Source organism: Ovis canadensis, chromosome 1 (genome assembly GCF_042477335.2).
Source record: "Ovis canadensis isolate MfBH-ARS-UI-01 breed Bighorn chromosome 1, ARS-UI_OviCan_v2, whole genome shotgun sequence".
NCBI classification, from domain to species: domain Eukaryota; kingdom Metazoa; phylum Chordata; class Mammalia; order Artiodactyla; family Bovidae; genus Ovis; species Ovis canadensis.
Window position 1 is genome coordinate 126,974,810 of NC_091245.1, and position 16,211 is coordinate 126,991,020.

At 46.6% G+C, this 16,211-nt stretch overlaps 1 protein-coding gene across 4 annotated transcripts in view; it reads left to right on the forward strand.

Annotated features, from left to right (window-relative positions):
- Positions 1-16,211, forward strand: part of TIAM1 (TIAM Rac1 associated GEF 1) — a 464,008-nt gene that overhangs the window by 227,767 nt on the left and 220,030 nt on the right. The window lies entirely within an intron of this gene.

Here is a 16,211-nt window from a genome sequence, read left to right on the forward strand (position 1 = left end):
AGGTCGCGCAGAGTCAGACACGAGTGACTTAGCAGCAGCAGCAGCAGCAGCAGCAGCAGCAGCAGCAGCGGTTCCTTACTGTGGGGTTGGTTAGGTGGAGGCCTGGGGGTTAACTGTTATCTGTGTCATCTATTTCATATCTGATCAACAGGTTTGCACAGAGCAGTGGGGAGGTGTGTGTGTGTGTGTGTTGTAAGCCGATCTTTTGTAAGAATTTTTAGAGAATCGTCCTACTCTCTGGGCCAGAAGTGAAGGCGAATGAATGTGTGGATCTTATTATATTTATAGAAAACCAAGTTTTATTTTGTAAGGGCTTCTCCAAGTTCTGGGGTGGGTGTGACTTGGGAGGATGTTAGCAGCTGATTCTGTTGTTCTCCTAATGCCAGAATGGACCAGCCTGACTTCCCTAGCCCACCTTCCATCAGAACTTTGGGGCTTGGGGGATGGGATGCTGTCCCCACAGTCTTAGCCTTCGTTTACTTTCACCCTCTAGCTTGCTCGAAGTTTATGATACAGAAGTAGAATGAAATTACTTTTAAACCATTCTAGACACATGCTGGGCTTCCTAGGCGGCTCAGTGGTAAAGAACCCACCTGCTAATGCAGGAGACCTGGGATTCAGTCCCTGGGTGGAGAAGATTCCCCTGGAGGAGGAAATGGCAACCCACTCCAGCATTCTTGCCTGGAGAATCCCACGGACAGAGGAGCCTGGCTACAGAGGGCTACAGTCCACGGAGTTGAAAGTCAGTCATGACTTAGCTACCAGGCATGATCACGCACACGTGCCAGGGAAAATCAACTGGAGGCATGGTCTGGGCTGCTGGAGCCCTGCTTTCTCGCTTGTTGTGGGCTCAAGGAAGAACATGCAGGTGGGATGAACTTGATGCTGATTCCTCCTACCCCGCCAAGGAGCCTTTAGTAACTTACTCAACAGGAAAGACACCAGACTCGATCTCGTGATAGTGCTGCTAGAACTGACTAATAGACCCTTGTTTGTGGAGTTTTATGGAACAGTAATCCTCGGCTAGGGAAGGGGAATATATTATTCAGAAAGGTTCCTAGACACTGTCACATGGGACTCCCAGGGGACATCATCATGAAGCTATTTGAAACGTGTGTTGATTATGCTATATGACCTTGTAGGCGTTACAACTTCTGTATCATTGTTCTGTATCATTGTTTTCTTGTGGTCTGTATACCTCACCCATAAGTAACCTGGATGGGCTCTGGATATTTGAATTTTATCTTCTTTATTTATTTGTTTATATTGTTTGGGCATGTGGGATCTCAGTTCTCTGACCAGGGATTGAACCTGCCCCTCTTTCATTGGTACTGTGGAGTCTTAATCGACTTCCTTGGAGTCCTTGGATTTTATTTTTTTATTATCACAAGTTCAGTTTATTCTGTAGAAGTAAGGCTATTAAGATGATCTTATTTTTAGTTAACTAGTTTTGTTTTCTTTTTAATAGAGATTTTCCCATTTCATCTTAAACTTACTTATATAAAGTTACACATATCCTTTCATAATATTTTTCAAGAGTATAGCATCTGTAGAAGTGTTTCCTTTTTCATTTCTGGAATTGGTTATTTGTGCCTTTTTTCTTTTGGATCAACCTTGCTAATGTATTATCAGTTTTATTCATTTTTGAAAGACCTAACTTTGGTTTTGTTTATATTTTAAATGAAGCATAAACAAACAACTTCTTATAAGTTTACATGCATTTAAAAAATTGTGCCCTATGGAACTCTGTCAAAAAAGATTTCAAGAGCCTTTAAAACTAAATAACTGAGTCTCTTAGTTGTATGGAGGAAGATACTGTGTATGTTTGTGTCTGACGTAATGTTTTCCAGTTTTATTAAAACATTCCTTGTGTTCTTGAGTATCATACCTGTTGGAGCAAATTGTTGTGGGGGGGTTTTGCATATTCACTGGGACACACCCTGTGAAATTGTTTTGGAAACATCTTACTAGAATTCACCCAAGACTTACTGATAATTTAATGTGAATTGAAGGTGATTTCAACCCACTTAACAATACAGGTTTACTTTGTACTGAGACAGAGCAAATTTGTTGTAATAACTGAGGAAAAATGTTTCGGTTTGGTTCATATTTAATGCATGAGTCTTAGCATTTTAGAGTTTCCTCAGAAAACCGTTCTGAGTATGTGGTGGTGGTGTAAGAGCAATAACTTTGGAGTCAGAAAGAGCTGGGTTTGAATTCCTGCTCTCAGTTTTAGCTGTGTGGCCCTGGGGAAATTGCATAACCTCTCTGAGCCTGTGGGTCCCCTACTGTGAGACAGAGGTATGAAAACTACTTCGGGGGGCCTTCGTGAGATCTCTCTGGGTTTTCATGTGAGGGACCCATCTCGTGGTTTGGCACACAGTAGGTAGTCAGTTGTAGTCCGTGGAGTGTTTTCCTCTGCTCCCGTTGTGCAAGGTCACAGTTTTGCCGGTGCCTTCCTTCCAGAAATGTGAACGGGTATTGCAGTAGCATGAAACAAAACCACTTCTGTCATTTTTTTTTTTTTTTTAAAATTCCAGGCAAGTGGAATTACCAGAGTCCCTTCCCATATTTTCATCTTATCCCAGTGAATTGATGGTAAACTGACTGTACATTTCCCCCTCCACTTTTTTTTTTTAATTAAAAAAATTTTTTTTAGTTGTGAAAAAAGTGACATAATCTACAACATACTCCTTTAATATGGTGGGAGATGGTTGGGGCTGATGAACCCTACACTGATTTTGTATTTCCACCACAGTTTCTGATATCTATACTATAAGGTGGCACTAGTGGTAAAGAACCCTCCTGCCAGTGCAGGAGACGTAAGCGACTCTGGTTCTCTCCCTGGGTCAGGAAGATTCCCTGGTGGAGGACATGGCAGCTTGCTCCAGTATTGTTCCCTGGAGAATCCCATGGATAAAGGAACCTGGCAGGCTATAATCTCTGAGGGTCGTAAAGAGTCAGACAGACTGAAGCAACTTAGCGTGCCACACGGGCACTGTTTAGCGGCCCCAAGTGCACACACATTGTGCAGCTCTCACAATCGCCACCTTCCTGGGATTATTGTATGTTTGCCTTCAGTTCATTTCACCCCCTTGAGAGTTTCACTGCTCTCTTCTAATTCCCTCCCTTTCTTTCTTGCCTTTTTTGGGCTGTCTTTAGGGTACACATCGGGGCTTCCCTGGTAGCTCAGATGGTAAAGAATCTGCCTGCAGTACAGGAGACCTGGGTTTGATCCTTGGGTTGCGAAGATCCTCTGGAGGAGGAAATGGCAACCCATTCCAGTATTTTTGCCTGGAGAATCCCATGGACAGAGGAACCTGGCGGGCTACACTCCATGGGGTCACAAAGAGTCAGACACGACTAAGCGACTAACACACACAGGGTACAATTGAAATGGGTACAAAGCTCAGAACTTGGGATGTAAGTCAGTGGGGTTGCTCCTTTGAAGGCAAAGTTTATTAACTTTATTTACTACAGAATTTAGCTGGGAGATGCTTGGGATTGATTGCCACATTGATTTCTTTTTTCCACCGCATTTTCTGGGCATCCTCTTCCTGGGCTTGGAGTTTGTCCATGCTTTGTGGGGAGATAGGGATCGTTGAGTGCTACTGCTGACCTCTTAACCAAGAAGGGAAATGAAGAGCAAAGGGCGGAGGAGGTTGGCTGGGTAATATTCCTGCACAAAGGACTGTAGCATTATTGAAGTCTCCAAACTCAAGCTGTTTGTTCTCCCTGGGGTTTCTCCTCTGAATAGATCCTGGGAGAATCTGTGGCATAACTAGTTAAGATTTATTTAGGCATCCAGTGTTGCGATGGGCTGAGCTGGGCATGGAGAATTGTGAGCTGGAGAAAGGCTTTATGGTGTGGTGCCAACATCATTTGCTATTCTGCCCAAGGAGCGAGTCTCGGTTTACATTTTGCGGAGTGAATTGGCCTTCACCATGGGGTTATTTTTCAAGTCAGCAGATTGATTAACCAGCTGCCCTTGACCTGGCCTGTCTGCTATGACCCCGAGGGCTGAGTAATAGCACCGGAGCTGCTGTTTGTTTTAGTTGGTGTTTTTATGAGAATGGAGAACAAGAGGGCCCATAGTCTTCCTAAGTGTTTTGCAGTACTGCTTCCCTAGTTTATTTTGATTCCTTTGCTTGAAAACAAAGTATTAGCATACCATTCATTGGTGAAACTTGAGGGTGAGAGGTCGTCACTTTTGGAAAGTGTCTTTTTGAATTGTTCTGGATGGATTTGTAAGATCTTGAGCTAGGTCATAGCACCTCATGTGGTACCTTGGACTCGTTTGCTCTGGTGTTTGACAATTCAGGCTTTCATAAATTATGAGATTTTGGTGGGCAAGAATAACCATGGCCAAAGGGCTTTGTATGAAGCCATAGTGGTATGACGGAGAAGGCGATGGCACCCGCTCCAGTCCTCTTGCCTGGAAAATCCCATGGGCGGAGGAGCCTGGTAGGCTGCAGTCCATGGGGTCGCTAAGAGTCGGACACGACTGAGCGACTTCACTTCCACGCATTGGAGAAGGCAGTGACAGCCCACTCCAGTGTTCTTGCCTGGAGAATCCCAGGGACGGGGGAGCCTGGTGGGCTGCCGTCTATGGGGTCGCACAGAATCGGACACGACTGAAGTGACTTAGCAGCAGCATCATAGTGGTATAAGGGCCTGGTAAGCGAAGGTGGTGCTAATGGTAAAGAATCTGCCTGCCAGTGCAGGGGACGTATGAAATGAAGGTTCGACCCCTGGGTTGGGAAGATCTGGAGGAGGGCATGGCAACCTGCTCCGGTATTCTTGCCTGGAGAATTCCTTGGACAGAGGAGCCTGGTGGGCTACAGTCCATAGTGTTGCACAGAGTTGGACACAACTGAAGTGACTTAGCATACACGCAGATGCTTCTTTGATTATTCAAATACAAATTGCTAGTTAGATTATGAATACTAAATACTGATTTATTGAGTATCTATAACACGGTGGTGGTGGTGGTTTAGTTGCCAAGTCTGACCCTTGCAGCCCCATGGACCGCAGCCTGCCAGGCTCCTCTGCTAATGGGATTCTTCAGGCAAGGACACTGGAGTGGGTTGCCATTTCCTTCTCCAAGGGATCTTCCCAGCCCAGGAATCGAACCCGGGTCTCCTGCATTGCAGGAAGATTCTTTGCCGACCGAGCTATGAGGGAAGCCTGTCTACAACATATGAGGTACTTTTCCTAAGTTATCACAGTGAGGTTTCCGAGGAGGATCTCGTAACCTCTAAAAGAATATGAAAGGTGAGCAAAAAACCCCTTGCTCTTGTGGGTAGAACCTCAGTGGACTGAACCCCACCCTCTAGACCCAAAGCCAGGAGCAGGGGGGCTGGTTCCTTGGGGTGTGATGGCTCTGGGTCCTAGCCTCTCACCTAGGACGTGAGCTGCCCCTGTGGATGGCACGTTTGGAGATCTTGAGAAGCCTCTTCTGTTTGGGATGGGGTAAGTGGAGTGTTTGCAGAAGGCTGGGACGTGAGGAGGCCAGCCTTTAAAGTCCTTCTTGTCTTAGGATCCGTTTAAATCCCGCTATTCAGGACAACAGAAGTTTCATTATCTGTGACTGTTTTGATGAGAAGAGGGCTTCTGATTCTACCTGCTCAGAAACTGAGTCTTTGAAACCGATTTCCTGGGAACTTTCTGATGCTTGAATGTGAAAGGGTTAATCGCTCAGTCGTGTCCTACTCTTGGCGACTCAAGGACCCCTGGACTGTAGCTTGCCAGGGTCCTCTGTCCACAGGATTCTTCAGGCAAGAATCCTGGAGTGGTTTGCCATTCCCTTCTCCAAGGGATCTTCCTGACCCAGGGACTGAACCTGGGTCTCCTGCATTGCAGGCAGATTCTTTACTGTCTGGGACACTTAGGGGCCCTTTCTTCTTGGGTCGTCCGCATGGACAGGCCAATCTTTCGGGCTTGATGAGGAGGTGGTGGGGTGCACCCCAAGTCAGGGCCACCGTGAGCTGGGTGGGTCTGCCCTTTGGGAGCCTCCATACATATGCACTGATTCCTTCCACCTTGAGTCGTGAGGAAGAAGGTTCCCACTGATTTTCAGATTACATCATTTTAGAGACTTTCCGAGATAGCCTTCCTACCTTTGTTTTCCTGACTTTTCTTTTGCCTGCCCTCGTGACACCAGAAAAGGGGAAGAAAGAATCGATTTGGAGAGCAGCGGGGGAAGCTTGGTAGCAGATGGGTTTTTTCTGGGGCTGTTGTACATGAGATCAGGTTCCTTGGAACAGGGAGGTTGACTCTTTGCCTGAACTGGGAAGTAGGTTCGGTTGCAGTGGGGTACTTCACGTGGCCTTCACTGCTGTGCCCAGATGGGGTCCCATCATCGCTTGAGAGGCAAGGGGCTTCCTGCTGGAAGGATCCAGGTGGGAAGAGTGTCTGGTTAACAGGCACTCGGAGAAAAGAAATCCGTGGAACAGAATTTCCTGCCTCCCATGTGTGGCCTGAGACTCTTCTAGGAAGTCCAGCGAAAGGGGACTTGTGGCTCTAAAGTTCCTCTGCCACGTGGGGACAGTGTTGTCTGCCCTGAGCAACATCTCCCACTTAACGTCACTGGGCGAGGATGGTTTGGACCAAAGGGGGCTTTCTAACTATACAAGTATAGTTATTCTTTCCATGCTTGCCTTCTTCCAGGGACTTCCCTGGCAGTCCAGGGGTTAAGACTCCATGCTGCCATGGCAGGGGCTTGGGTTCGATTCTGGGTTGGGGAACTAAGATCCCACATGCCGCATGGCATGGCCAACAACAAACAAACACAAGAAACAACAAGCAAACAAGCTTGCTTTCCTCCCATGAATATAGCCACTCAAGCCTTGTTAATAAGTGACATAATGCTCTACCATTTAACAGTGATCAGATTTGGGTCCTATGCCAGTTGATCTAGGATCTGAACAAATAAGGGATTTCCAGCTTGATGGAGAGGCTGAATCACCGATGCTTCCTGAGGCATGATCCCTGCAATTAAAAAAATTTTTTTTCTCTTTTTTTACTGTAATAAGAACACAGCACGCAATCCACCCTCTGATCAGATTTTTAAGTGTTCAGTACAGTATTAGCAGTAGGTGCGGTATTTTACAGCGAGTCTCTAGAACTTGCTCATCTGGCATACCTGAGATTTAATACCCGTTGATTTGCACCTCCTCATCCCCCCTCCCTCCAGCCCCTGGCAACCCCCATTCTAGCCTTTGCTTTCATGACGAGTTTCACTATTTTAGGTAACCTCATGTAAGTGGAAGCATGGAACACTTGTGTTTCTGGGACTGGCTTATTTCACACAGCGTGGTGTTGCATATGCAGGGTTTCCTTCTTTTTTAAGGCTGAATAATATTCGTGTGTGTGTGTGTGTGTGTGCGTGCGCCTGCGCCCATGCACATGTGCACATGTGTGTTTACTGCCTTTTCCCCGCCTTCCTCCATTGTTGGCCCTTTGGGTGGTGTCCCCATCTTGGCTACTGTGAGCAATGCTGCAGTAAACATGCCTCTTTGGGATCCTGCTTTCATTTATTTTGGGTAAATACCCAGATGTGGGGTTGCTGGATCCTCTGCTCGTTCTGTTTCCTTCTTTTGTAATGGCTGTGCACTTTTGCCTCCTGATCCCTGCAGTTTACTCCCCACCAGCACCTCCTATGCAGGTCTTGCTATGACCTGTTCTTCCTGTCCTACCTGTTCTGGCCACACCTGGATCCAGACGAGCCGCCTTAGCACAGGGCTCTTTCTCTCTTTTGAATCCCATTGCATTGTCTTGGTTGGGTTGCTGGCTTTTTATTAAGGGGTAAATAATATGAACAACAATAATGAAAACAACATTGAACCCCCTGAGGCACATGCCGCCTGTGCCCTGTCCTGTCTGTTTGGATCCACGTTGTCTTCCATGCAAATCAGCTTCCCCCCACCTGCTTTCACCCCATAGGCCAGCATTCCCTTCTCTTTGTTGGCGAGCCAGCCTCGAGTCTTGAGGCTCCTTTGACCATGGAGTCCTTGTCCCTTGAGGCAATCCTTAGCCAGAGCTGGGTGTGGGTATTTCAGGCAGACTCTTGAGGTTTTCCCTGTCCTGTCTCCAGAGAGCTCTGGTGGCCTCTTTCTCCCACTCCCCAACTGGTTTTCTGTGAAACTGCTTCCACTAAGTAACTTAAGCGTGAGTTCTTATCTCTGGGTTAAGGAACTTGTTCCGAGTGACAGCATTAGGAAAGGAGGAGAAAGGATTTGAACCGCAGCTGCCCGATTCCCCGAAGGCTCCTGTGTATCTCTCCAAGGTAGGGCCGATCGTCCTCTTCTGTATATTTGCCTCATTGTGGGTTAGAGTGACTGCCACAGCTGCTGCTGCTGCTGCTGCTGCTAAGTCGCTTCAGTCGTGTCCAACCCTGTGCGACCCCATAGACGGCAGCCCACCAGGCTCCCCTGCCCCTGGGATTCTCCAGGCAAGAACACTGGAGTGGGTTGCCATTTCCTTCTCCAGTGCATGAACGTGAAAAGTGAAAGTGAAGTCGCTCAGTCGTGTCCGACTCTCAGCGACCCCATGGACTGCAGCCCACCTGGGATTTTCCTCCGTCCCTGGGATTTTCCAGGCAAGAGGACTGGAGTGGGGTGCCGTTGCCTTCTCTGGACTGCCACAGGCTGTTGTGTAAATCCTTGTTTGATGAGTGGCTTATCGGCCCAGCTAACCTCTAAACAGCCTTACCAAGTCCTGTCTCCAGGCGAGTGTCCATTCTATCTCCCCCTCCGGTGACCTCCCACCAGCTCTTTCAGAATCAGTGTCAGCCCACCTCCTCCTTGCTGCCTTTCCAGTCTCTTCCAACCCTGAGTCATTTTTCCCCCCTCAGAGCCCCATATTGCTAGTCAGATGTTGCCTTTTTAATCTGTTTTTCCTCCCAACTCAACTGTAAATCCTTGAGTGCTGCGATGGTGCCGGGAACCACAGAGTAAGCGTGTGCTGACCTGATTCTTCGGGGATGTATCATAACCTGGCCCACGCTGTCCAGAGAAATGCCACGGTTGTTTCCCGGTTCTATGAATGAAGGGAAGTTGAGGTCAAGGAACAGACTTGAAAAAAATAAGACAAGTGAGGGGCAAATGTAAAAATCGTCAGCCCACTTTTGGGTGAGCTCGTGTTGCGTTTTCACGCTGCAGCTGTTCAAGCTGAATCACAGGGTGGATGGATCATCTCTTGGCTTCAGTCACGGTGGTTAGCCGTCTTCCCCCCCTGGGGGAATGGAAGCAGATTTATGTGATGAATAATGTGGTCTCTCTTCCAATTCTTGGGATGTGGTTTGACAGACTTCATGAAAATGGTAGGTGAAAGCGCTTGACGTGCTTTCTCCCCCATTTGAAGGATAATAATGATGTGCTTCAGCAGAGTTTGTATGTTCAGTTTGAGCTGGTGGTCAGCCCCACTGTTCACAGTGACCTCTCCGTTTTGGCAAAGAGATTCAGACATGCTTTGCCTCCTGGGTGTGTCTCACCTCAAGGTCCCAGAGAGAGGACGGGGCTGGAACCGAAGATGCTGCAGAGAAGGGTCCACATACATCGAGCATGTGCTGTGTGCCTTGCTTTCTGCTCAGTGCTCTCAACAGAGTCCATGATCGAACCTCAGTACCTCCTTGGATGTGGCATCCTGACCAAGTCCAGCTGATGGCACCCATGTGATTTCACCAAACTCACCCTGACATGGTGACCTTGGACTTGAACTGTGCTTTGTCTGACTTTTACATCTGTGGCTGCTCCCATGCGTCTTGACCTGCCATTCTAGATAAAAGCAGAGGCGTTACTCTTGCCTGGAGAATCCCACGGACGGAGGAGCCTGGTGGGCTACAGTCTATGGGGTCGCAAAGAGTCAGACACGACCGAGCTACTTAACTTAACTTAGATGAGGATTCTAGAATTCTGAAACTCCCAGGTTGGTGTCTGATCTCTGCATTTCAGCCTTAGCCAGTTCCCCTTAGCACTTCACCATTCATGAGTCTGGTAATGTCAGCACAGCGTGAGATACCATACTGAAGTGAAACTTTCTGGCAGGATGCGTAATATTTGAAAAATATCACAAAATTACTGCCAAATTAGGGAGCTGATTTTATTTTTAGCTGCCTGCCCACAGGTGAGATGTATCCAGCTCGTTTCTTGCACACCATCAGGAAAGAAAGTCAAACAGTTGCAGACTCATTCATGTTGATGTATGGCAGAAACCAGCACAGTATTGTAAAGCAACTATCTGTCGATTAAAAAAAAAAAGTAACCATTAAAAAGGTAGTTGCAGCCATCTTTTTAAGAAGAAGGAGCCTCTGTAGCTAGACGGGGGGCTTTCTCACCACTGTCCTGTTCGGTAGCTCACATGGCCTGGGGTGTTGCTGCCTTGGGTTTGTTGGAGCCGGATGCCCTGGATTCTTTGATCGTCCTGTCCCTCTCCTGCCCACATTGCATAAACATTGGCGTGGCAGGGACAGATGGCCACTCGGGGGCTCCTTTGATGTCACATTTGGTTGCCTGAGTGGGGGGTCCGGGTGGTTGCCACTAGTCTCCATGGGAGGAGAGGTGGGCTGGGAAATACCCACTTAACAGTGGGTAAACAAAAGCTCAACTCCGGAAGCACTGGGTGCCCTGAGACGTGTGCAGGCTGGACCGCAACCGAGTCAGGTTTACAGAAGTGTGTTTAGTTTGGGAAGAAACCAGTGAAGCACAGGATTTTCCCTCTGCTCCTAATTGATGCTCAGCGGAGTTCCGTTTTAATATGAGAATGGGAATGGAGTGGGGTGGGAATGCGGTGCTGAAGAGAGAGAGAAGATTGCAGTTAATTACTTTCAGAACTAGAAGTTCATTCCAGAGACCTGGGTTATCTTTTGCTAGAGGTGCAGGTGAAAGTCTCTGAAATTCCAGGGGAGTCCAGATGGAGCAGTTGGGGCCCTGTTACCCGTGGGACTCTTTGCTGGTCAAACAGCATCAATCTGTGTGATGAGGACTGAAGGCTTTGATGGAAACGGGAAGCGCGGTAACAAAGATACCCCCAGACAGGGAGGCCATGAGGCCGCAGAGTCACGCCTGGAAGGAAAATCAAGGGTCGACAGATCTTCATGGTTTTAATTTTGGAAGGAACAGTGGAGGTAATTACAGTTGCCTACATGCAAACCAAGCATGGAGTTCAATCCGAGTGGAAAAGGCAAAAGCCACAAGGGTTGTTTGAAAGCTTTTCCTGTTCTAGCCTCTAGGTTATAACTGTTGTTATTTATTTTTCTAATGCATTTATACAATTCCCAACTTCCCTGGTGGCTCAGAGAGTAAAAGAATCTGTTTGTAATGCAGGAGACCTGAGTTCGATCCCTGGGTTGGGAGGATCCTTTGGAGAAGGAAATGGCAACCCACTCAGTCCATGGACAGAGGAGCCTGGTGGGCTGCAGTCCACTGGGTCAGAGGAGGTGGGCTCAACTGCAGTGACTTGCACACACGCACATTAAGTATTTACTCTCTGCCTGGCACAGTGTTATTTTTGGCCACGTCATGTTGCATCCAGGATCTTAATTACCCAGCGAGGGATGAAAGCAGTGCCCCTGCATTGGGAGTGTGGAGTTGTAACTTGTGGACCACCAGGGATATCACGTGCCTGGCTCAGTTTTAAACGCTTAACATGGACTCTTGCCTTTAATCTGTCCGATAACCCAGTGATCTATTATCATCCTGGTTTTGTGTGTGTGTTAGTCGCTCAGTCGTGTCTGGATCTTTTGCGACCCCATGGACTATAGCCCGCCAGGCTCCTCTGTCCGTGGAATTCTCCAAGCAAGAATGCTGGAGTGGATTGCCATTTCCTTCTTCAGGGAATCTTCCTGACCCAGGGATTGAACCTGGGTCTCTTGCATTGCAGGCAGATTCTTTACCATCTGAGCTACTAGGAAAGCCCAGCTTTACGGGTGAGGAAAATGAGGCAAAGAGACAGAGAGGGACACAGCTATGCACAGCAAGTCCAGGCGGACACACGGGCAGCCTGCATGCCTGACTCTCCCAAGCCTCTGTGGTTCTTCCCAGTTCTGACTTTCCGTGTCTCTGCAACAGTCTTCCATATTTCTAAGAGTCAGCGGCAGACAACCAATTTGGCCACTTGGTTTCTGCTCCACTCTTTTCAGTATTTAGAGGCATCTAGTTTAGTGTGAATGCCTGATGGGTCATTTAGTCACGAACAGACCTACCCTACTGATGTTTTAGGTCCTTTGGAGGGTGATTCTAATTATCGTATAAAGAGCGTGAGTATGAATGTGGGAGTTTTTATTACTCAGCTTCTTGGTCGTGGTTCGAAAGTTTTCTCTGGATGGTTTCAGTGTCAGTGTTGACATTGCTAACAATGATCTCCTGCTAGGGTCTAGCGAGTTTTCTCTTTGGGCCCTTAAAAATCAATGGTCATTTTAATTTTAAAAAAAAAACTAGGTGAGGGAGGTAAATAAGCTCAATAATTTGTGTTTAAACAAAATGATTATCATTGTTATTTGCTAGTGTTCATTCAATAAAATATGAAAGGAACACTGGGTTAGAGGTGAAGAGACCCAAGTCTTCTTTACTTAAGCGCTCCCTGTCTCTTGGACATTAGGTGAGCGAGCCAGTTGCTTGGGGCAGCACATTCTACCCTTGGGGTTCCTTGTGATGTACAGAAGTTTCTGTCTATATTGTTGTTCAGTTGCTCAGTTGTGTCCGACTCTTGCGACCTCATAGGCTGCAGCACACCAGGCTTCCCTGTCCTTCACCATCTCCCAGAGCTTGCTTAAAGTCATGTCCATAGAGTCGGTGATGCCATCCAACCATCTCATCCTCTGTTAAGTCCCCTTCTCCTCCTGCCCTCAATCTTTTCCAGCATCAGAGTCTTTTCCAATGAATCAGTTCTTCACATCAGGTGGCCAAAGTATTGGAACTTTAGCTTCAGCATCAGTCCTTCCAGTGAATATTCAGGGTTGATTTCCTTTAGGATTGACTAGTTGGATCTCCTTGCTGTCCAAGGGACTCTCAAGAGTCTTCTTCAACACCATAGTTGGAAAGCATCAATTGTTTGGCACTCAGCCTTCTTTATGGTCCAACTCTCATATCCATATATGACTACTGGAAAAACCATAGCTTTGACTATAAAGACCTATACTAGAGGTATTATGTATCAAGATTCAACTTTTAGCTTCATATTACTGCATTATTTAGGAGAAGACAGTGGCAGCCCACTCCAGTACTCTTGCCTGGAAAATCCCATGGATGGAGGAACCTGGTAGGCTTCAGTGCATGGGGTCGTGAAGAGTCGGGACACGACCGAGTGACTTTACTTTCCCTTTTCACTTTCATGCGTTGGAGAAGGAAATGGTGACCCACTCCAGTGTTCTTTCTTGCCTGGAGAATCCCAGGGACGGTGGAGCCTGGGATTCCATGGGGTCGCACAGAATCGGATATAGAATCGGACATGACTGAAGTGACTTAGCAGCAGCAGCAACTGCATTATTTATTTAGACATTTTTTGTTTAGACCCAGATGCTACAGCTGGATTTTACGATTTTGGTGTTTAAAGTATTGTGTTATCTTCTGGTTGTGTGTTCTCTTCTGTCTTTTTCTCTAGGGGGTTCCATATAGGATGAAAATGAAAACTAAAGAAGAGATTGGACCTGGAAATAATTTTCAGCGGTGGAGAAATTAACCAAAATGGGAAAGGGCACCATTTTGTTGTTAGATCAAGGGAACATGGGAGTGCTTGCCTATTTTTTCCAAGTAAATGGATATATTGTACATGGATTACTTTTTCACTGGGACTTTATGGTTTAACAGAAAGCAAAAAAAAAGCAGATCGAAATGTTCAATATTTCTGTCTTTTCAAGAACACATCAAGTTGGCATTTAAACTCAAATCGCCAGCCTTCTCTACGTCTATAATTGAAATCAGACTGAAAATTTTCACCTTAGTTCAGGTGACCCCTGTCTGTTTATCCACCTGGACTCCTCTCTGGTTCTCTTTTTAGGTCAGGAGTGGTAGTGGGTGTGAGGGACCAACAATACTTCGAATGTGGTAAATACGGGATGTGGGGAACTCGTGTGCAGAATGTCAGCCTTGAGTAGACATTTTGTAAACGTCTGCATTTACAAATGTGAGATGGATGGCCTTCTGAAATACCTTGTAGTTCTGTTTGAATTTTTTTAAATTTAAAATTAAGTTAGTTAAATTTATTTAAATAAATTTTGAAATATTTATTTGGCAGTGCCAAGTCTTAGTTGTGGCCTGTGGGATCTAGTTCCCTGACCAGGGATTGCATCTTGGCCTGTTGCATTGGGACCTTGGAGTCTTAGCCACTGGACCACCAGGGATGCCCTTCAGTTTGAGCTTTTAAACCTGGTGCGACACAGTCCAGGATTTCAGTCCTGAGTGGTATGGTTGTGTGGGGTTTTCCATACTAGGGAGACATTTTGATTTTAGAAATTGTTGAGAATGGATTTTGACTATAGAAATGGTTTCTAGTGTTTCATGGCTTGAAACACGTTTGGGCGCTTGGGCATCATCTTTCCTCATGTTTCCCCTTCACCCTGCTGTGACTGGTGGGCCTTCGAGCCCCGAGGGCTGTTGAGCTTGCATGCGGTCTGTTTGGAGGTGGGGAGCTCCCCTTTTCTAAAGAGGTGGGTCTCTGACTTGAGGTGTCCCCCTTCCTCTCGTTTTTGTGTAACAGTCCGTGTGTCGATTTTGACATGGTTGAGTGAATAATGCTCGTCCACTTTCTTTCTGTATCTGTGGTCCAGGGACTGTCATGGGTCTTTTTTCTCTTCCATTTTTTGGCCACGCCACTCAGTGTGTGGGATCTTGGTTCCCCAATCAGGGATCAAACTCGTGTTCCCTGCGTTGGAAGCTTGGAGTCTTAACCACCGGACTGCCCGGGAAGTCCCAGGGGACTTTTATGAGTCTTTGTCTTGAAATTTGTCACAGTCCTGGTTGAATGCTTGGTTGGATGTTCAAATGCATTTTCCAGTTAACAGTTCTTCTCAGCACCTGCTATGTGTCTTGGTGACAGGCTCACGGGATTCAGGCATGGATGGGTGCTTCGGGTATGGTAGATGCTCCAACAGAACTCAGGGGCTGGTGGTACCAGTTGTGGGTAGTGGGCTAAGTGTAATGGAATCGATGACAAAATCCCACGGAGAAGCGTTATTAATAGGAACAAGAGAAAATATTCAAAATGTTTCAGAGTTTATGATCCATTTGAAGTGCATGAAAAAAACCATAGTGTTGGAATTGGATTCATGTGTTTATAAAACTAAAACCAGCCTTCTTTGACAAATTTAGCTTCTCAGAAATATTCTTAGAAAGAAGGACTTTCTTAGAGAGTGTGAAGCCTATTTTGTCTTCAGCTCATGAAGGTTATACTTTACTTTTCTCTCCTCGTAAGATGCTATTAAAACCATACAAGCATCCACACAAAATCTCTGCACATGGACGTCTGTGGCAGCTTTATTCACGATTACCAAAACTTGGAAGCCACCAAGATGTCCTTCAGTAGGTGAATGGGTAAATAAACCGTGGAGTATCTAGACAATGGGATATTATTCAGGGCTAAAAACTATCTTTCAAGCCATGAAGGACATGGAGGAAGCTTCAATGCATGTTACCAAGTGAAAGAAGCTAATCTAAAAAAGTTCCATACTGTATGAGTCCAACTGTATAACTTGCTGAAAAAGGCAAAACTGTGGAGACAATAAAAGGACTGTTGGTTGCTAGGAGCTTGGGGAAGGGAGGCATTGACGGATCGGTAAAGCATAGAATTTTAAGGGCGGTGAAACTATTCGCTATGATCATTTTAATGGCAATTACATGACACTGTACATTTCACGTGGCTCAGTGGTAAAGAATCTGCCTGCCAGGCAGGAGACATGGGTTCCATCCCTCGTTCTGGAAGAGCCCCTGGAGAAGGAAGTGGCAATCCACTCCAGTATTCTTGCCTGGGAAATCCCATGGAAAGAGGAGCCTGGTGGGCTCCAGTCCGTGGGGTCACAAAAGAGTCAGATATGACTTAGCAACTAAATAACAACAACTGCATGGGTGACTTTGTTTTGTTTTAATTGGGCTGTGTCACATGCCGTGCGAAGTCTTAGTTTCCAGACCAGGGATTGTATCTGTGTCCCCTGCGGTGGATGTGCAGAATCCTAGCCCCTGGGCAGCCGGGGAATTCCGTGCACGGCTGGCTTTGGAACA